Source organism: Protopterus annectens, chromosome 8.part0 (genome assembly GCF_019279795.1).
Source record: "Protopterus annectens isolate FY-2018-M chromosome 8.part0, PAN1.0, whole genome shotgun sequence".
In the NCBI taxonomy this organism is placed as follows: Eukaryota; Metazoa; Chordata; order Ceratodontiformes; family Protopteridae; genus Protopterus; species Protopterus annectens.
Genome location: NC_056741.1, coordinates 888,681,031 through 888,704,008, shown reverse-complemented (window position 1 = coordinate 888,704,008; position 22,978 = coordinate 888,681,031). Strand labels below are relative to the sequence as shown.

Below are 22,978 nucleotides of genomic sequence, written 5' to 3'. Positions count from 1 at the left end.
ACTCCTCTAGATCTTCCAGGCTTTCAGACCACGACCTCGAGAGGGTAGTCAGTAGGCTTTTGAAGTCGCAGGCGCTTGCCCAGTTATTGCATAGCCCATCTCAACAGACAGCGGCTTCCCCAATGCCTGCTCCAGTTCCTCCTCCAACTATTCCTTCGAGCTCGGAGCCGGAGGCCATCGGGGTTGGTACCGTGGGGGCGTCGGAACCGATTCCACCCTTATCGGTTCCTTCGTCGGCTCCGATCCCTTCATTGGCTCCATCCTTGGAGGGATCCGGGCACCGGGACTCCCTCGTCGGTTCCGAGGGGGCGAGTGGCATCAGACCCTTGTCCGACCTCGTTCTCCGTCTCGGAGCATCAGCGCAGGTGAGTTCGGCCCTGACATCGACCTCGGAGCCGTCCCTCTTGGTACTAGGAGGAGCTCTCATCTCTTTGGAGCTGGGTCCCTCCTCTCTGCCTGATAGGGGCGCCTTTGAGGTCATGAGGAGCGTGCTGGCTCCTATACCGGTGCCACGGTCGGCCCCATCGGCCCCTCCTTCCATGGTGCCTGCTTCGGCCTCTGCCTACCCTCCCGAACCCAAGTGTGGAGAACCAACGCTCCAGGTCACCCCATTGGGCGTATCCTCCTCTTCTGAGGCCTCCCCTGATCCTGCGGGGGAGCCCCCTCAGAAGAGGACATGCAAGAGGAAGCATGTGGACTCCCCAGAGTCAGTGACATCTGACACCGACCTGGATGATTCGGAAGGGTCCCCAAGGTCCCCCTCTGAGGATGTCTCATTTTCTGACATCCTAGAGATCCTTAAACAGAGGGGGAACTGGTCTGCCCTCAACCCTTCCGAGGACGAGTCGGTGTACCTGGACACGTTCAGTTCTCGCCCTTCCACCTCCTGGGTGTCCCCGCCTTTCGACCCACTCATGGAGGTGGTGGCTCGGAAGGCATGGACGGCTCCGGATATTATGGAACCAACTCCCCAGAGACCCACAAAATTTATTACAGCCCCTTCGGACAAGCAGTTTCTCACTAAGGGCATCCCCGTTGATGCCATGGTGGTGGCGGCGGCCACTAAGAAGGAGTTGGCTGACCCTTCAGTTCCTGTCCATCCTCCTAATAAGGAATCTAGGACTATGGATAGGTAGGCAAGCGGATGTTTTCTTCAGCGACCTTTGCCATGCGTTCGCTGAATTATTTGTGCCATTTCACCCGTCTTCAGAGAGACCTTCTCAGAGAACTAGGTGATACGTTACAGGACCCATCAGCTGCGGGGTCTCAGGAAAAGATCAACTCCCAGCTAGGGACCCTGAACTCTATTGTAAACTCCTCCATGCGGCTCATTTCCTATGCCGCCGATGGAGCGAGTAGGGCTGCAGGCACGGGCGTTGCTCTAAGGAGAAACGCCTGGATGTGGCTTTGCAACTTTGCCGACCCCTTCAAGGTGTCCTTCACTAACAGCCCCTTTGACGATTCTGCCTTGTTTGGACCTCAAGTGAAGGATACATTGACCAGGTGCGAGCAGAAAGGCAAGACTCTTTCTGCCGTAGGAGTCAGTTTTTCTACCCCTTCTAGACCATATCCTAAGGGTCAGAAAGGTGGGAAAATGTGATTCCACAAACCTCAGGGAGTACTGCCTGACGCACGTGGTGAGCTTCCCTCCAGAGGCAGAGGAGGGAACAATAATAGACGCCGCCCGAGGGGTGTGGGGGGGGTCCGCAGAATCAGGGTAGCAGAGAATCTTTCTCTGACAAAACCCTTCCAGAACCCCTAAGGAGCTGCCCGACTGTCCACCTTCGGAAGCAGTCGGGGGAAGACTATCACTGTACCCAGAAGCCTGGCATTCCCTCACGCAAGACAAATGGGTACGGTGGGTACGGTCGATCATATCCGAGGGTTACAGAATTCCCTTTATTCACACCCCACAACAGCCAAAAGGGCCCCTTCCAGATGTTCCACCCGGTCTGAGGGATCTAGCAGCACTAGAAATTTCAAAGCTGCTAAGAAAAAGGGCCATCCAGCCAGTCCCAGCAGACCAACAAGGATCCAGAATCTACTCCAAGTTCTTTTTGGTACCAAAAAAGACAGGGGACTGGAGACCTATTTTGCATCTCAGCAGGCTGAACAAGTCGGTTCAAAGAACGAAGTTCCGGATGGTCATGCTACAGTCCATTCTACCCTTTCTGGGTCAGGACAATTGGATGTGCTCTATAGACCTTCAGGATGCATACTACCATATCAAGATGAATAGGAGCTCCAGAAGGTTTCTCCGCTTCCGGCTGAGAGCCAGTCACTACCAATTCAGAGCCCTGCCCTTTGGCCTCACCACAGCCCCCAGGGTGTTTACCAAATGCATGGCAGTGGTTGTGGCTCAGCTGAGACGACAAGGATTCCAGATGTTTCCATATTTAGACGACTGGCTCCTTACTGCCACCACCAGGCACCAACTACTCCAATCCAGAGATTACGCTGTACAAACGTGTAACGCGCTAGGTATCTCTATAAATTTCGAAAAGTCTGCATTGTCGCCTTGTCAGTCTATTACCTTCATAGGCACAGTTTTAAACACAGTGGAGCTCTCAGCAAAACTACCTACACAAAGAGTTTCAGACATTCGCAGCCATGTTCAGATCCTATTACAGGAGAGCAGAGTCCAAGTCAGATTTGTACTAAAAACACTTGGTCTCATGGCAGCAGAAATCACTTTACTCCCCATAGCGCGTTTTCATATGCGGATCCTGCAGTGGATGCTATTTTCCCAGTGGTCCTTTCAGCAGCTCCCCATGTCTCACACCATTCTAATCACTCAGTCATGCAAAAGACACCTTTCTTGGTGGACGGTCTGTCCTCAGGTACTCCAGGGCAGACCTGTGGTCCTTCCTCCTCCTGTTGCCACTGTGACAACGGATGCCTCCCTGATTGGGTGGGGGGGGGGGCATTTTCGGGGCAGGACAGTCCAGGGCACATGGCAACCCTTCGAATGCCACTTGCACATAAATTTCTTGGAAATGAGAGCGGTACTTTTAGTGTTGCAGGCCCTTCAGGACTCCCTACCCACCAGGACTATTGCAATTCAAACAGACAATATGTCTGTAGTGTGGTACATCAACAAGCAGGGTGGAACCAGATCCTACCCCCTATGTCGAGAAGCACTCAGACTTTGGCAATGGGCGATCTCTTCTCAATGGTTTCTGGTAGCAACGCATATTCCCGGGAAGTCCAACGTCATAGCGGACAGACTGAGCAGAGCCATTCTCATGCCTCACGAGTGGTCTCTCAACCAGATAGTAGCGGAAAGAATTTTCAGAAGGTGGGGTCAACCTTGCTGCGTCCTTTTTGCAACACCTCTAAACAGCAAGTGCCCAGACTTCTTCACCCTCTTCTCTCTCCCAGGTCTACCCCCCAGAGATGCTCTAGTTCACGATTGGCCCCGGGGTCTTCTGTACGCTTTCTCCCCCCTTTCCCTTGATTACTCAATTAATCCAGAAAGTGACTGCCTTGAGAGCCAGGATGATCCTCATTGCCCCTTACTGGCCTCGACAAATTTGGTTTCTATTCCTGCAACTCCATCTACTGGAGCAGCCCTGACATCTGGACCCAGTGCCAGATCTTCTGACCCATCAATCGGGTGGGCTGCATCAGTCCCTTCGATCTCTCAACCTCACAGCTTGGTTGCTCCACTTCCAACCCTAGCCAGGCTTCCCCTTATCTGTCAACCAGTTTGCAATATCATCCTCGCTTCTCACAAGTCTAATACCAGAAAGACTTATACTAGCAAATGGAAGCGTTTCTCTGTCTGGGCAGGGGAAAAACACGTGGACCCCTTTACGGCTCCTGTCCAGACAGTTCTAGAGTTTCTAGCAGAACTCTTTCGATTGGGCTCCTCCTCAGCTACCATCAGAGTTCAACTGGCAGCTATTGCAAATTTCCACGTTGGCTTGTCAGAGACCAGCATCATGTCCCACAAACTTTGCAAAGCCTTTTTAAAAGGAACCCTTTTACTTAGGCCCCCGGTTAAGGACCCTCCCCCACCGTGGGACTTAAATTTGGTACTGTCTTCTTTAATTCTTCCTCCCTTTGAACCAGGGGCTTCTTGTTCGTTGAAGTTGCTCTCGTGGAAAACACTCTTCTTAGTAGCCATCACCTCAGCAAGACGGGTCTCGGAACTTCAAGCCCTTTGAGTTCGCCCTACTTATCTTGTTTTTCACAAAGACAGAGTGTCACTTAGGACTAATCCATCTTTTTTACCCAAAATAATCTCAGAGAAAAATCTGAATCAGACCATAGATCTTCCAGTCTTCTTCCCAAATTACACCAATAGAGCTGAACGAAAGTTACATTGTTTGGACGTTCACCTTCAATTACGCTTCTACCTGGATAGAACTAAGCAGATGAGAAAATCAAACCAGCTCTTCCTGTCTTATGCGGAAGGGAAGCAAGGCCAACCAGTCTCTAAGGTAACTTTGTCCAGGTGGTTGTCCTGTCTTATCACGTTGGTCTATCAGTTGAGGAACAGGGATCTTCCTACTAAGCCTAGAGCCCACTCAACCAGAGCTTTAGCTTCTTCAATAGCCTTTCAGGCAAGATTGCCGATGGATTCCATTTGCGCAGCAGCCACGTGGGCCTCTCCTCATACCTTCATTTCTCATTACAAGCTCGATATGGCCTCCAGAAGTCGGGCTGATTTTGGTTCCACTGTACTCAAGAGTTTGTTCCATTGAGCCACCCAGGATTTAGGTGCTAGGGACGCTGTCCCATCCAGCAAGAATGAAGGTGAGATTGACAACTTAACATTGAGAAGTTATGTACTTACCATACGTTCCATGTTAGTTGTCTTGTTCTCGCCTTCTTTCTTGCGTCCCACCCTCCATCCCCCTAGCCTGGGAAGATTTAGAGTACCTTGTGAGAGTTACTGCCACCTCAGTTATATCCCCAGCTAGCTCCCTTGCTCCCTCTTTTTTGCTAGCTCTTCTAGAGGGGTTTATATATACATATATATATATATATATATATATATATATATATATATATATATATATATATATAGATAGATAGATATAGATATAGATATATATATATAGATATATCTTTATTTTTGTATCTATGATTAGGTGGATTATTCTCTGTTGTGGTGGAACATATATGTCCATAGTGTTAGCTATCAAACGAGATCTGGGTATATGATGCCTAGCATTATGGGACATAGTATAGCCTCGAGCCGGTAAAAATAGCTCTCGAGCTTTAGTATTAGGCCGAGTCGGAGCCGAGGTTCGGCTCCGAACCCATCCAGCAAGAAAGAAGGCGAGAACAAGACAACTAACATGGAACGTTATGGTAAGTACATAACTTCTCATTCACACACATACAGAAAAACAGTACTTAACTAATCTCATTATATTTTGCTGACTGATCTAAAGAAGTACAATTCCATGGTCATTTACTAAAGCAAGGCAAGACGAAGTGGGTGAGAGATCCTTCTATGTCAGGTTCCAAAAAAAACAGACTACTCTGAGACATCTATCTCATCTGGTATTAAAACATCATTTTAGTTCTGGTTTACAGAATGACATCACATGCATCTGGTCATCTGACTCTGGTTCCCATACTACCCCCTTTCCTAGCAACTAAACCAGAATCTAGCACATATGTGTCAATAATACACACACATAGAACTTTGCTAAGATCTGTTGCAGCTTCTGGAAGTCATAAAAAATTTCAATCTTCCGCCCTTCCAGAGTAGCAATTAGTTCACCCCCAGGATAATACATAAGGCTTCTTAGTACAGGCGTTTTATCTGTGGCTGCATTGAGACCTGTGCAATACAATTTTTATAACTTATACCAAGTAATTTAATTTCAAACTGTTTTTCAAAGTTAGCTGAACTGAGATTAACCTCTTTTCCAGTATCCTCTGTTACAATGTATTCGTTTTGATAGTTACCATACAGTCTGACATACAGGTACATTTCTTTTTCTGTCTAGCAGGACCCACTGTTGGTACATGTTTTAGTTCAATAGTTCAAGCAGCTTTACAAATACATTTTCAACACAAGGAGCTGTACAAACCAGTTTGATATACAAATGACATATAATTATTTACAAAACTCCAGCTAGTTATGCTGGCATATGTTACACATCCACTGCCCTACTTCTCCTGGCACAGCTAGCAATAGTTCATATCATCACAGTGATTGCATGCTGGAGGCCCTTTTCTGGGGAGTAAGCTATCTGGCCTGAGTAGGGGGCAAGGAGTAGAAGTAGACACACTGGTGGCAAGAGTTGGACAGTCTTACAGCAGATGACTAAAAGAAATTGTACATTGTAGCAGCAGCACACCACAAGCTGTGGGGTACTACAGTCTCCCTTCTAGGATGACTGGATCCTGGCTGCAACTTTTAGATACATTCTTGCCAGAAATGTTTGACTTGGGGCTCATTTCATTTGACAGTATATTTTAGAAATGTTTGATTTATGACCCATTTATTCATTTATCAAAGTTCACTTGGCCATAATCTCCAGGTTCCACATTGGCCAGAATTCAATGTTTTTGACTTTGGTAAAAGTACATATGGCTTTTCTTACAGGTACTTTTTTTCTTCCTGAAGCATCCACTTAGAGAACCATTGCATTATTGGAATGCTTATATTTTACTGGAAGAACTCGCTCTTCACTCACTTTAAACTGCACTTTTACATGCTTAAAATTTGTGCCCTTGAAAACCTTATTGGACCCTATTCAAAACCCTCAATAGCTGAGGTAGTGACAAGGAGCTGGTAGTGAATGGTGGTTAATGCCTGACATGGTGGTAACCCAGGAACCCACTGGTAAAAGCTGGTGGTTAGTGAAGGCATTAACTTGAAGAAAGAGGCCTTCAGCAGGATGCTGGAGGGATGTAATCTCCCAAACAAAATATTGCATGTGAAAGAGCTTTAATGAGGTCATGGATAATAATGTTTTGATGGCCTTAAAGAGGTTGTGGTGACCAGCCAGTGTGACTTGAGGATATGTTACCAATAGTGATATTAGCAAGGCAAGGGTTTAGAAATATTGATCATTGCTGTATGGTGGTTGAAGCACTTTGAGGAACTCTGAAACCCAGGGAGTGTGTCCTTATTTGAATAAGCAGTGCCAAGAGCAAATTGTGGGTCTAAGACACTTTTTGCAGATATGTCGCTGTACTATTTAAACATTTCTGAAGGGGCAGGAATGTGAAGTACACGAAATCCAGTCAGAAATGCTGAAGGTAGTGGGTATTCTTGGGGTGTTGAGATTAATGCACATTTTCAGCGTTGATTGGAAAACCGGGACACTACTTCCAGTCTTGCAAAGTGAAGTGCTGTTCCCAGTTTTCAGAAAGTGGAAAACAGGGTGTATTCTAGTTATGGAGATATCTGTGGAAAGCCTCTGCTGAGAGGGAAAACATATGTCATAATGATGAAAAAGAGACTTCATCTAAAAGCAGACATTCTGATTCACGAAAACAAAGAAATTTTGTTTTGGCCTTGTTATAGTGGTTCAATTCTTTGTCCTCGCATGTATATTGGAAGGGTCATGGGAGTTTGCCATTAGAGTTCACATGCATTTTATGGACCTAGAGGAGGCATATGACAGTTTAACCTGGAATGTGTGTGTTGGAAGTGCTACAACTGCATGAGCTGCAAATCTGCTGCTGAGTGCCATTCAGTCCCTATAATTACAAAGTGAGAAAGAGCCTGCATTCTTAGTGTTAAGTCAGATAAGTTCAAGGCAGGCATGGAGCGCTGCCAAGGATGTGTCTCATTTCTGCTCTTTAGATTTTCTTGGATATCACATAATAATGTGATTAAGATTTAAACTGTATTCTGTTTAAAGACATGAGGGTTTTACCTTTGTTGTTTGCAGATGATGTCTTCTTGGTTTCAAGTGACTGTGATCCCTGACATGCACTGTAGTCGTCTGCTGCTGAGGCTCATTTGACTAGAATGAAAATCACCACCATCAAGTCAGTGGTCATGGGTCTATTGGTGAGAGAGGGTTCCTACATTACATGGAGGAGGTTGTGTCTACTGGTTTTGTTCATGACTGTGATATTGGTGGGTGTCAGGACATTATCCAGCAGAAAGATGCATGGTTGCAGTACTGCAGGCATCATATCTGACTGTAGTGCTGAAAATTGAGTTAAGTCATAGGATGATGCTTTTTGTTTCCTGTTCAAATCTATTTCTTCATCATCACCCATGGTCATGATCTTTTCAATAATAACTAAATGGGTGGCACAAAGGTGCAGCAGTTAGTGTTGCTGCTCCCACTGTGCTTGATACATCTGTTCAATAGCCTGGATGTCCTCTATGTGTTCACAAGTATCTTTGCCCAGTGTTTCCATTTCCTGTGACATTCCAAACACATGCATTGGTTGAATTGACAATCATCCAGATTGCTGACAGGTGAGTGTGTGTGTGTGTGTGTGTGTGTGTGTGTGTGTGTGTGTGTGTGTGTGTGTGTGTGTGCGCGCGTGTGTGTGTGTGTGTGTGTGTGTGTGTGTGTGTGTGTGTGTGTGCACACGTGCGTGTGTTGTGCATCATCAAGGATTACTTTTTCTGTGTGCCTGTTGAGCACCAAGTTCGAATATGGCTATCAAGTACCCCTCACTTGGGTTAATCAGATAATCTGGGAATGTATGAATGAATGAATGAGACTGTGAATGTAAGTAAGAAGGAAAACTGTGTAGTCAAGGATTATCATGTAGCAGAACATCTATTTCTTTGGGATAAAACTGGTCAGTTGAGGTAGTTTGGTCTTCTAATGAGGATGTCTCCTGAGGGTCTACGGAGGGAAATTTCCAGGTATGATCCACCTGGTGAGGCCAAATGGCAGACCCGCAACATGTTATGATCATTTATCATCTTGTCTGGGAACACAGTGGGATCTTCCTGGATGAACAGTAGAGTGTTTCAGGGTCTGCCATGCTTAGCTTTTGACCACTATTATATTCACTAGGGCAAAATGCTCAAGAAGTGGATGGATGGAGTCACTGTGTTCTAGAATCTAGCATTTTTATGGCAACTTAAGTGCAGAGGTATGGCATATAACTTTAGGATTTGGTGCCATAAAGAGATGAACTGTATTAAGCTTGGTAGATCTCACTGTGCATTTCATGAATGAAATGGTGCTATTTAACACTGCTCGCCTACCCTGTCCTTATCACAAGGTTACAAAAGTAAAAAAACAAAAGAAAAAAAAAAGAATCACAAGTATGACATATAGAAGCATACAATCAGGATGCAAGGTAGTTTTGTATTGCTAATTTTCATAAACATGCCCACTTGCAGTCCAAGTGGGCCTACTATGTTACATTCATTCATTTATTTATTTACTTTGTTAAAGTGGTAGTTGGGCTGGTCTACAGACCCTTTCCAGCCACTGTTTGTACCATTTAAGCAGTGACAGTGTTTTAAACGCATACACATTATGTATAGTAGAACATTTTGAAAGTTATAATCAATTCAGACAGTACAAACTTTTGATTACATATGTTCCATAAAATTATGATGTTAAGAATAAAAAGAAATTGACATTTTCATTATAAACATTTGAACAAATGAATTTCTGTTGCTTTAGACAAAGATAATTTACTGTTGTGTGAATCTTTTGCATGTATGCTGCTCAGTGTTTTTTTACCCTGCATCATATCATATACATTTGTATTTGTTGTGCAGCTACTTTTATAATCTCTGTTTGAATGCATGAAATCAGTAGTTTGTCTGATTTCCTATTCCAGGGAGTGCCATGAGGCTAGAATAAGATTAGAGAAAGCCATTTCATCAGTGCTTTGAATGAGCATGGCCTTATTGGGGTGATGATTTTTGAGCAGACTGAGTAGATTGCATCTCTGTATCTAACCACAGGCTGGTGGAAGACAGAAAGAGCAGTGTAGTAGTCTGAATGTTGTGCAGTTTAATAAGTGTTGCAAGAGATGTAAACCCAATAGCTCAGATATTTCATCATCAACCCCATTACCTGAAATACATACATGCTCTAAATATATGTTCTCATGGAGTTAAGAAATGTGTGAAAATATACAAAAATCAAAAAATAAGCAATTTTGCAAGGGGAGGGTGAAGGCCTGCTGCCCCCATGTGGTAGGATTCACTTATACTCTCCCTTTTCTTATATATTCTCTCTCTCTAATAGCATTCTGACTCGGAGAAAGCAAATACTTTTAAAACGTGTATATAATGAGTGCTCCTTTTCTCTTCGTTTTGATATAGGAAAGAACTAATAACAATACTTTGAGCCTCGATACATTCTTAAAGTAACAAGCAAACAGTGAGCATTTCAGTAATGAGCAAATAATACATTAAGTTGACTTGCTCCTCACAACAGAAAAAATAAGTAGCTACAATGAAAACAAGTCAAGGTAAAACTTGCCATCTGTCATCACCCAACTATGTCTTGCAGTGAAGCATTGATTTTCCTATGAAAAGAAATCACTCTTTTGAATATTGTGTGGATTTCTTTGAAAATCTCCTCTCAGGAGAAGAACATTTCTACTCAAACTAAATTAAGTAACACAATTATATAATATTTATTTATTTTTATTTATTTTACATTTGTTAACCGGGGCTGTCTGACTGAGCCAAAAAGGCCCTTTTTCAGCAGAGGCCCGGGGAGAAAAGCTCCACAAAGAAAAATTACAGACACATTTAGTTATTTAGACATGATCAGTATACACACAATATAGACACAGTATACCTGCAGCAATTAGAAAGACCCCAAAAGTATCTCACCAAGAGGATCAAGGGTCTCAAACAGATGCCATATGCTGCTCGGTTAAAAAAACTCCAGCTCTACTCAGTTGCATACCGCCTACTTCGAGGCGATCTATGCCTGACATACAAAGCTATGTCAAATCCAGAATTAATAGACATGCTCCACCTCAGTAAATCTAAATCCCTTAGAGCCACACGCTCGAGGGACTTGAACCTCAGCACAGAAATAAATAGAACTTGCTGGAGGGACAGGTTCATAATCCAGAGGCTCCCTTCGCTCTGGAATAGAATTCCAGTTCATGTGAGGCAGAGCACCTCACTGAATCTCTTCAAGAAGAATCTCGATAAGTGGATGGGGGATCGTAGGTTTGTCCCAGGGATTACTCCCGTGTCACTATTAGACAGAGGCACAGTAAACTAAACCTTAAAAAGGGCACAGTATACTCAAATCAAGGGGTGGCGTAAGCCATACAGAATCGGGCTAGGCTTATAATTGCCCCAGGGCAGATAGCCTAGTATGAACCTATGAACCTATGAACAAATTACAAGAGACATGTTTTTACAGTGGTATGCGGCACATAAACAGTTACAGTGGATAGAACAAACAAAAAAATATTAATTTTAAAAACAAAGGTAATAGATTTGTGGTGTACAGCTGAAATTTGGAACATAGGTAGAATACATACATAATACACAGGTACAGTACATACATTGTAGATTAGCCAGTGTTTGTGAGTAAGACTGAAAACTATTATCAAGTGCTCTAGATTTAGTATGTATATGTTATCCGCTTTCACTAGCCTGGGGAGCAATCATGGCACTGCCAACTTTACTTGAGATGTTGCCTAATGAGGTCTTTAAAGGAGGCTTTGGATGATGTGTTTTGAATGCTAGTAGGGACAGAGTTCCATTTTTTAGCCACTGAACTACTATATAGAGCATCTCCAAAGCTATTGTAGCTGTTGGTGACTTCTAGTAGTAGTTTGATCGATGATCTAAGAGGCCTTTTGGCTGAGTGATGATGTACTAGGTTTTTGAGGGCAGGGCACTTATTGGGGAGGTACTAGATAGAATGACAGAGGCAGATCTGATTGTAGGTTAGGAGGTTGGGCAGTTCAAGCCAGTGGAGCTGTCTCAAAGCAGTACAATGATGAGTTCTATATGAGCAATTTGCAGCAAAGCGGGCAATTCTGTTATAGCAGGCTTCCATTTTGCTTAGTTCAGTTTTGTTGAGATTAGTCAGAATGGGCGATGCATAGAGTAGGGTGGATAGAAGTTGGGAGCGAGCAATGGCTGATCTTGTGTTGTTGGTAAGAAATGGTTTGATACGGTAGAGTGACCCCAGTTTGGCATGTACTTTTTTAATAGTTAAGTTGAGATGACTATCAAATTTTAGGTGGGAATCTATGGTTATTCCCAATAGCTTAGCCTGTGCCACTGGAGCAATTGGAGTAGCATTTGTGGAGTAGATAGTGAATTGACTGTTAGTGTTTTTGTTAGAACTGGTTATAATCATAAGCTGAGTTTTCTTTGGATAGAGGATAAGTTGGGCTTTGGTAAGGTAGTTTTCAACATCAGAGAATGCTAGTTGAGTTGTTTGCAGGAGGGTGGGAATGTTTTGTGCAGCACAGATTAAGGTAGTGTCATCTGCATACTGAATTATAGATGCATGCTGTGTGGAGGTATGGAGGTCATTTGTGAAGACTGTGAATAGTAGTGGTCCTAAGATAGAACCCTGTGGGACTCCTATAGTTATGGGCAGCTGAGGAGAGAGAGAATTTTCCCATTTCACAGCTTGGTACCTGTCAGTTAAGTAGCTTTGGAACCAGGTAAGAGTGGAATTTGTTAGATGATATTGGTTTAGTTTGTTTAGCAGGATTTGGTGTGAGACTGTGTCAAATGCTTTGGACATATCAAAAAAAGAGTTGACACTTGTAGGCCTTCATTTTTGAGACAATTGACTGTGTCTGTGAAGCAGAAGAGGGCTGTAGTGGTACGATGGGCAGGTATGAAACCATGCTGAGTAGGTGACAGGATGTTGCTCTCTAGGAGATAGTTTAGCATCTGGGTATGGATGCATTTTTCTAGGAATTTGGCTGGGGGGGAGAGTAAAGCAATGGGTCTGTAGTTATTAAGTTCAGTGGAGGTCCCGCCTTTATGTATGGGTGTAACATAGGATATTTTCCAGAGTTTGGGCACATAGTTTTCAACAATTGATCTGTTTATGAGAGTGGAGACTGGGATAGCAATAGCATCTGCTGTGAGTTTCAAGAAATAGCTGGGGAGTAGGTCGGCTGCTGTTGATGAGGTTTTTAGTTTGGAGAGCATGCTTTTGACTGAAGTGGTGGACACTGTTTTGAGGGTAAAGCTTGTATTATTGTTATTTGTGTTGGGGGGATAGTGAGGAAGGAACTGTCCTGTGATACTAAGGATAGAATTGAGTTCACAAAGTGGGAGTTGAATTGTGTTTCGATGGGAACTTTAGTGTCAGAGGTGGGTGGTTTGGGGGTGGCCTTTTGGGTGGATTTTAGTAGCTGGTTTACATTTTTACAAAATTTTTGCAGGTTGTGTTGGTATTTAGTTTGTAATGTTGTGTAGTAGGATTTTTTGCCCAGCCTAATGCATTTCTTTGCACGGTTGCACCGTTCTTGGTACCTAGTTAGGCTTTGTGTTTCTTTGTTTTTTTGATAGTAAAGCCAGGCAGTGTCTCTGGACTTGAGGATTTGTTTGGTTTCTTTACTGAGCCAGGGGTTTGTAGAGGTTCTAACCTTGATTTTGCACAATGGAGCGACAGTGTCTAGGTGTTGTAGAAATGTTTTGTTGAAATATGCTACAGCCTGGTCATGTGGGAGGGTTTTTAGGGGGCTCCAGTCACAGTTACAGAGTAAAGTGTTGAGGACCTCAGGAGAGAATTTTTTTTGTGTTTCTAGTGGATATATAGTTAGTGGTTTTGCATACGCTTGTTCTACTATGTATAAAGTATATTATGTTGTGGTCACTTAAGGTGTCTGGGAGACTGCCTGTGTGAGGGTACAATATGGCGTTGTTAGTTAGGACCCAGTCAAGGATGGATTCCCTTTTAGATTTTTTATCACATCTAGTTGGAATTTGGAGTAGCTGCTGGTAGCCATGGAGAGTTATTAGATTACTTGGTGGTTCTGATATACAGGTGAACCAATCTAGGTTGAATTCCCCCAGAATAAGGGTTTCTTGTAAGTTTGTGGAAGAACACCAGGATAAGAAGTCTTCAAGGCTAGCAGGTGTATTACTAGGTGGAATATAGATCACAATTGTGGTGATGACCTTTTTAGGGTGAAGTTGAAGTTGTGAGATAAGTATGTCCCAATTATTGGGGGAGGGGTAGGAGTTTGGTAATTGACAGACAGTTAAGTTGGACTTGTACAGTAAGGCAGCCCCACCCCTTTACGAAGTGGCCTGTCTTGTCTAATGATATTGTAGCTGGTAGGGAGAACTTCTGAGTTAGCTATGTTTTTATTTAGCCAGGTTTCTGTGCAACTATGTCTGGGGAGTAGTGTGCTATTGTGGCCTGGAGTTCAGGTATTTTATTTTTGATACTTCTAATATTAATATTTAGCATTAAAAGATGGTTCTTTTGCTGCTGTTGTTGATTTGCCCAGGGATAAAGAAAGTGGGGGTGTTATGTTCTGACATTTGTGTTGGAGCAGTTTGTGTTGGACAGGATGGATTTGGGCCTGGGTTGGGGTGGATATCCCCACTTATGGTGAGCCTGGAGTTAAAATGGTTATACAGATGTTGGAGTTTGGTGAGGAGAGTGAGTAAGTATTGTGTTTTTTTAGAGTAGGAATGAGAGCATATGTGTTTAGTTCTGAATTGGTCCGTTATGTAGTTCTTGAATAACTGTGGGCAGATATTATTATAATGTGTGGTGTCTGTATACGAGAGTGCATAATGTAGTGTTGTGCTACTAAGTTTAGGGATATTGCTAGAGTGATAACTTGTGGTGTTGTAAAGAATTATGAGAAGACAGACTAGACTTAGTTGTGTGATAGTCTTGGTTATAAAGTTTAAGTTGTTTCTAGGTGGGGGTCTGAGTAGGAATTATAGGATTGCACTATATGTGGATGGGAAGCAGTGTGGGTGATGTAAAAATGCCTAGTGGGAATGAGAGTGATTGGGAGCATTTTGTGTGGAGCAAGTTGGTGTGGTATAATGTGATATGACTTGAGGAGCTGTGATTGGTGGAGGTGATGTGAGGGTGAGCTGTGGGTGTGGCTGTGATTACTATAAATGTAAAGGTAGTGGGGGTTTGAGGGAATAGGGGGCAGGGGAGCGGAGAGAGCCCAAGCATTAGTGAGAGCTAACGGAGCGGGGCAGAGCCAACCAAGACAAGAGAAAAAAGTAAGTATTACTTTACAAATCTGAACACTTTAAACAAATTCCTGAGGTCTAATGGCTTACCGGCAAGCAGAACGTAATTGCTGAAGAGCACTTGTGTCCTGGTGGGAGACTAGAAATTTAAATATGGCTCCATGCTCAGCAGGATTCTAATATAGACTTTGTATTGGGGGAGGGAGATAGCACAAGGGGTGTAAACCAGGTGGAATGCAAAGAAACCAGAGAGGAAATCAGTGAAGGCCTCAGAAGGGGTAAGTAATAATTCACAACTACCTGTAAAGTGAAGGAGAGAAAAGACAGCAAAGTTTATTAAGGTTGGGAGTGTGTCTTCACATTGACTTGCTGATTAGTAACCAGTTTGTGCACAGATTAGAGTAGGGAGATACATTAGCAATGAAGGGGAATGTATAGAGATGCAAATAAACAGGTGGGCCTCCAAGTGATACAAACTAAGGCAGAAAGCACTGAGAGGGCTGCTTGATGGTTAATTTAGTCACAGGCATGTGAATTAAATGTATACTGTCTATTGGACAGTTAGGATTACTGTAAGAGCGGGGGGGGGTGGGGAGGTCACAAAGCTACAACAGTCAGTTTTATTAACAAGCTGAGAACTACTAAGAAATACTGCTAATGTAATAGCTTCACTCTCATAAAACATACAAGTAGAATGCCTGGGTGGACTGACCCTGCTTTTGAGGTTCAAAATGTATATCCTTGTTTAGTTTGTAGTACTGATTCCTTCTTATACTGTATGGGTGGATTGGTAGCTGCAGACTGCAGATTTGCTTGAGTGTGCTCCTGCTCTTGAGGCTCAAAATGTATATCCTTGTTTAGTTTGCAGCACTGATTCCTTCTTATACTGTATGGGTGGATTGGTAGCCGCAGACTGCAGATTTGCTTGAGTGTGCTCCTGCTCTTGAGGCTCAAAATGTATATCCTTGTTTAGTTTGCAGTACTGATTCCTTCTTATACTGTATGGGTGGATTGGTAGTCACAGACTGCAGATTTGCTTGAGTGTGCTCCTGCTCTTGAGGCTCAAAATGTATATCCTTGTTTAGTTTGTAGTACTGATTCCTTCTTATACTGTATGGGTGAATTGGTAGCCGCAGACTGCAGATTTGCTTGAGTGTGCTCCTGCTCTTGAGGCTCAAAATGTATATCCTTGTTTAGTTTGCAGCACTGATTCCTTCTTATACTGTATGGGTGGATTGGTAGCCGCAGACTGCAGATTTGCTTGAGTGTGCTCCTGCTCTTGAGGCTCAAAATGTATATCCTTGTTTAGTTTGCAGTACTGATTCCTTCTTATACTGTATGGGTGGATTGGTAGCCACAGACTGCAGATTTGCTTGAGTGTGCTCCTGCTCTTGAGGCTCAAAATGTATATCCTTGTTTAGTTTGCAGTACTGATTCCTTCTTATACTGTATGGTTGGATTGGTAGCCGCAGACTGCAGATATGCTTGAGTGTGCTCGGCAAGCAGAATCTAATTGCTGAAGAGCACTTGTGTCCTGGTGGGAGACTAGAAATTTAAAGTATCTAAAATATCTAAAGATGTTAAGTTGTCAATCTCGCCTTCATTCTTGCTGGATGGGTTCGGCTCCGACTCGGCCTAATACTAAAGCTCGAGAGCTATTTTTACCGGCTCGAGGCTAACCTATGTCCAATAATGCTAGGCGTCATATACCCAGATCTCGTTGGCCGCTTCAGCTACGAGGTTGTGTTTTTCACCGGCTCCAGGTCGTATATTATTATTAATAGCTTTATAGATAGTTTTTCTGTCAGATTTTTTTCCTATTTTACCTTTTTAGTGTTAGTGAAGTTAGCGACTAGTTTTCCCCCCCTTTAGTTGCTAAACCCCCCCTTTCCTCCACCCTTAAGGTGGTTGGGCCTCTGACCCTCCCGCTTAGTAGTACAGTTTTCCCTTAGTTGTTCTGTGTGTGTGTGGAATTCTGTCCCACTGTTTAGTGGTAGTTTCCCTTTTTCTGCTTATTGTAATTTTTTATTATATATTAGTGTATTTTAACATTAGTATGTCTAAGGATACTAAGGTATCGGGTTTCAAGAAGTGTGACTCGTGCTGTCAGAAGATGTCTCTGACAGACGGTCACACTTCTTGTGTGTATTGTTTGGGCCCTCTGCACCTGCAGGACTCTTGTTCCATCTGCCATGCTTTTAGCCCTAGAGTCCTGCAGGAGCACAGAAATAAACTCATTCTTAGAGGCTTGTTAAAGCCTGAAGGTTCTCCGGCTAAGACCATGACTGGAAAACCTCCAAAACCCGCCAAATTGTTGGCTCCATGTTCGGAGCCGGCTCGGAGCGGTTCTCTTGCTGCCTCATCGGTTCCGGCCGGAACCGAGGCACCTAGACCTCAGTCGGCTCCGACTTTAGTGTCGGAGCCATTCCCGAGCAGAAAGCGCTCCAGGTCTCCGTCTCTCGAGTCGGTTAGATCGGCTCCAAAGTCTCCTCTGTTGTCGGAGCGGAGCCATAGATCTCATTCCTCTAGGTCTTCCAGGCTTTCGGACCATGACCTCGAGAGGGTAGTCAGCCGGCTTTTGAAGTCGCAGGCACTGGCCCAGTTGCTACATAGCCCGTCTCAACAGACAGGGGCTACCCCTACACCCGCTCAAGTTCCTCCTCCGACTACTCTGCTCAGTTCGGAGCCAGAGGTCGTTGAGGTGAGTACTGTGGGGGCGTCGGAACCGATCCCTCTTTTGTCGGTTCCTTCGTCGGCTCCGATCCCATCCTTGGCTCCGTCCTTGGAGGGATCCAGGTGCTGAGACTCCCTGGTCGGCTCAGAGGGGTCGAGTGGCATCGGACCCTTGTCCGACCCCGCTCTCCCTCTCGGAGCCTCGGCGCAGGTGAGTTTGGCCCCAACATTGGCCTCGGAGCCGTCCCTCTCGGTGCTGGGGGGAGCTCTCATCTCCTCGGAGTTGGGTCCTTCTTCCCTGCCTGACAGGGGCGCCTTTGAGGTCATGAGGAGCGTGCTGGCTCCAATACCAGCGCCACGGTCGGCCTCTTTGGCCCCTCCCTCTACGGTGCCTGCTTCGGCCTCTGCCTTCCCTCCCGACCCCAAGCGAGGAGAACCGACACTCCAGGCTGCCCCATTGGGCCTTTCTTCCTCTTCCGAGGCCTCCCCTGATCCTTCGGGGGAGCCCCCTCGGAAGAGGACATGTAAGAGGAAACATGTTGACTCTCCTGAGTCAGTGACATCTGACACCGACCTGGATGATTCGGAGGGGTCCCCAAGGTCCCCCTCTGAGGATGTCTCCTTTTCTGACATCTTAGAGATCCTCAAACAGAGGGGGAACCTGGTCTGCCCTTAACCCATCCGAGGACGAGTCGGTGTACCTGGATGCGTTCGGTTCTCGCCCTTCCACCTCCTGGGTGACCCCGCCTTTCGACCCACTTATGGAGGTGGTGGCTTGGAAGGCGTGGACGGCTCCAGATACTATGGAACCAACTCCCAGGAGGCCCACTAAATTTATTACTGCCCCGACAGACGAACAGTTTCTCTCTAAGGGTGTCCCCATGGATGCCATGGTGGTGGCGGCAGCCACTAAGGAGGAGTTGGCTGACCCTTCAGTACCTGTCCATCCTCCTAATAAGGAATCTAGGACTATGGATAGGTATGGCAAGCGGATGTTTTCTTCAACGACCTTTGCCATGCGGTCGCTGAACTATTTATGCCATTTCACCCGACTTCAGAAAGACCTTCTCAAGGAACTGGGTGAAACATTGCAGGACCCAGCAGCTGTGGGGTCTCAGGAAAAGATCAACTCCCAGCTGGGTACCCTGAACTCTATCGTTAACTCTTCCATGCAGCTCATCTTTTATGCAGCCGATGGAGCGAGTAGAGCCGCAGGTACGGGTGTTGCTCTAAGGAGACACGCCAGGATGCAGCTCTGCAGTTTTGCTGACCCCTTCAAGGCATCCTTCACTAACACCCCCTTTGATGGTTCTGCTCTTTTTGGACCTCAAGTGAAGGATACCTTAACCAGGTGCGAACAAGAAGGCAAGACTCTCTCTGCCATGGGAGTCCGTTTTTCTGCCCCTTCTAGACCATATCCCAAGGGTCAAAAGGGCTGGAAAATGTGGCTCCGCAAACCTCAAGGAGTTCTGCCGGACGCACGTGGTGAGCTTCCCTCCAGAGGCAGAGGAGGGAACAACAACAGACGCCACCCTAGGGGCAGGGGAGTGTCCGCAGAATCAGGGTAGCAGAGAATCGTTCTCTGACAAACCCTTTCAGCACCCCTGAGGAGCTGCCCGACTGTCCACCTTCGGAGGCAGTCGGGGGAAGACTTTCGCTGTACCCAAAAGCCTGGCGCTCTTACGCAAGATAGATGGGTTACAAAATCCCCTTTATCCACACCCCTCATCAACCAAAAGGGCCTCTTCCAGACGTTCCATCCGGTCTGAGAGACCAAGCAGCACTAGAAATTTCAAAGCTGCTTTTAAAAAGAGCCATCCAGCCAGTCCCAGCAGACCAACAAGGGTCCGGAATCTACTCCAAATTCTTTTTGGTACCAAAAAAGACAGGGGACTGGAGACCTATTTTGGATCTCAGCAGACTGAACAAATCAGTTCAAAGAACAAAATTCCAAATGGTCACGCTACAGTCCATTCTTCCCTTTTTGGGTCAGGACAATTGGATGTGCTCTATAGACCTTCAGGATGAGTACTACCATATCAAAATGAACAGCGCTACAGGAGGTTTCTCCGCTTCCGGCTGGGAGCCAGTCATTATCAATTCAGAGCCCTGCCCTTTGGCCTCACCACAGCCCCCAGGGTGTTTACCAAATGCATGGCAGTGGTTGCGGCTCACCTGAGACGTCGCGGATTCCAGGTGTTTCCATATTTGGACGATTGGCTCCTTACTGCCACCACCAGGCACCAGTTACTTCAAGCCAGGGATTACGCTGTACAAACGTGCAAAGTGCTAGGCATCTCCATAAATTTCGAAAAGTCTGCCTTGTCGCCTTGTCAGCATATTACCTTCATAGGCGCTGTGTTAAACACGGTGGAGTTGTCAACAAAACTACCTACACAAAGAGTGTTAGACATTCGCAGTCACGTTCAAATCCTACTACAGGAGGACAGAATCCAAGCCAGGCTTGTACTGAAAATGCTGGGTCTAATGGCTGCAACAATCACCTTACTCCCCCTAGCTCGCTTTCATATGCGGATACTACAGTGGATGCTTTTTTCCGAATGGTCCTTTCAGCAGCATCCCATGTCGCACAATATTCTCATCACTCGATCATGCAAACGACACCTAGCTTGGTGGATGGTCTCGCCTCAGGTGCTTCAAGGCAGACCGGTTGTTCTTCCCCCTCCGATTGCCACCGTGACAACGGATGCCTCCCTGATCGGGTTGGGGGGGGGCATTTTCAGGGCAGGACAGTCCAGGGCACATGGCAACTGTTCGAGTGCCACTTGCACATCAATGTCTTGGAGATGAGAGCGGTGCTGTTGGCGTTGCAGGCCCTCCAGAACTCTCTTCCCACCGGGACAATTGCGATTCAGACAGACAATATGTCCGTAGTATGGTACATCAACAAACAGGGCGGAACCAGGTCCTATCCTCTTTGTCGGGAAGCGCTCAGACTCTGGCAATGGGCGATCTCTTCTCACCGGTTTCTGGTAGCAAAACACATTCCCGGAAAGTCCAATGTCATAGCAGACAGGCTGAGCAGGGACATTCTCATGCCCTACGAGTGGTCTCTCAACCAACTAGTAGTGGATCAGATATTCAGAAGGTGGGGTCAGCCTTGCTGTGACCTTTTCGCAACCCCGCAAAACAGCAAGTGTCAGGACTTCTTCACCCTCTTTCCTCTTCCGGGCTTCTCTCCCAGAGACGCTCTAGCCCACGATTGGCCCCTGGGTCTCCTTTATGCTTTCCCCCCTTTTGCCTTAATCACTCAGTTAGTCCAGAAAGCAACTGCCTTGAGATCCAGGATGATCCTCATTGCCCTTTACTGGCCCCGACAAGTCTGGTTTCCGTTCCTACAACGTCACCTACTGGAGCAGCCCTGGCATCTGGACCCAGTGCCAGACCTTCTGACCCATCAATCGGGCAGGCTGCACCAATCCCTTTCGTCTCTCAACCTCACAGCTTGGTTGCTCCACTTCCAACCCTAGCCAGGCTTCCCTTAATTTCTCAGTCAGTACGTGAGATTATCCTTGCCTCTCACAATTCTAACACCAGAAGGACGTACGCTAGTAAATGGAAACGTTTCTCTATTTGGGCAAGGAAAAATCAAGTCGACCCCTTCACTGCTCCTGTCCAAACAGTTCTAGATTTTTTAGTGGAACTTTTCCAAAAAGGCTCCTCTTCAGCCACTATCAGAGTCCAACTGGCGGCTATTGCAAATTTCCACATTGGCTTGTCAGAATCCAACATTATGTCCCACAAGCTCTGCAAAGCTTTTCTGAAGGGTACCCTATTACTTAGGCCCCCAGTCAAAGACCCTCCTCCACCGTGGGATCTAAATTTGGTACTGTCATCATTAATTCTGCCTCCTTTTGAGCCTACTGCCTCCTGCTCATTAAAACTTCTCTCCTGGAAAACACTTTTCCTGGTAGCTATTACCTCAGCGAGAAGGGTTTCAGAACTACAAGCACTATCTGTGCACCCCCCTTATCTTGTTTTTCACAAAGATAGAGTGGCTCTTAGGACTAATCCATCCTTTTTACCTAAGGTTCTATCTGAAAAAAATCTCAATCAGACCATTGATCTCCCAGTTTTCTTTCCAAATTACACTGACAGAGCTGAGAGAAGATTACATTGCTTGGACTTTCACCGGCAGCTACGCTTCTATCTGGATAGAACTAAACTAACGAGAAAATCAGAGCAACTCTTCTTATCTTACGCGGAAGGGAAGCAAGGCCTTCCAGTTTCTAAAGTGACCTTGTCCAGATGGTTGACCTCTCATCACTTTAATATATCAATTGAGGCATAATGAGCTCCCTACCAAACCTAGGGCTCATTCAACTAGAGCATTAGCTTCCTCAGTTGTTTTTCAAGCCAGGTTACCTATGGATTCTATTTGTGCAGCGGCCACATGGGCCTTCCCTCATACCTTTATTTCTCATTACAAACTGGATATTGCCTCCAGAAATCGTGCTGATTTTGGTTCCAGTGTACTCAAGAGTCTGTTCCACTGAGCCACCCAGGACTAAGTTGCTAGAGACGCTGTCCCATCCAGCAAGAATGAAGGTGAGATTGACAACTTAACATTAAGAAGTTATGTACTCACCATAACGTTCCATGTTAGTTATCTTCTTCTCGCCTTCTTTCTTGCGTCCCACCCTCCATCTCCCTAGCCTGGAAAGACCTAGAGTATTGGGCGAGACATTCTTTGTCACCAGGATTACCCCTTCACCTAGAGCTCTTGTCCCCTTTTTGGTAGCCCTGGTGAAAGACAGGCTGTGGGGCTCATAGTTGTATAGAGTTCATAGATTTATCCTTTCTTGTGGTGGGACATGTTTTTGTCCATAGTGTTAGCTATCAAACAAGATCTGGGTATATGACGCCTAGCATTATGGGACATAGGTTAGCCTTGAGCCGGTAAAAATAGCTCTCGAGCTTTAGTATTAGGCCGAGTCGGAGCCGAGGTTCGGCTCCGAACCCATCCAGCAAGAAAGAAGGCGAGAAGAAGACAACTAACGTGGAACGTTATGGTGAGTACATAACTTCTTATTCTTAATTATAACTTGATTCCTTATTGCATCAGCAGGTCACATCAGTGAGTAAAGTGATTACAGAATTTGCCCTAACAATCCCAATAGCACATAGGACTGCGTGGAAACAGTGCTTTCAGGGAATTAGTACTGGAGCATAGTCTATAATGCACTATGGGAGACCAAC

The 22,978-nt window shown here is 45.4% G+C and overlaps 1 protein-coding gene across 6 annotated transcripts in view; it reads left to right on the top strand.

The window, feature by feature from the left end:
- Positions 1-22,978, top strand: part of LOC122809137 (plasma membrane calcium-transporting ATPase 3) — a 4,021,470-nt gene that overhangs the window by 1,545,530 nt on the left and 2,452,962 nt on the right. The window lies entirely within an intron of this gene.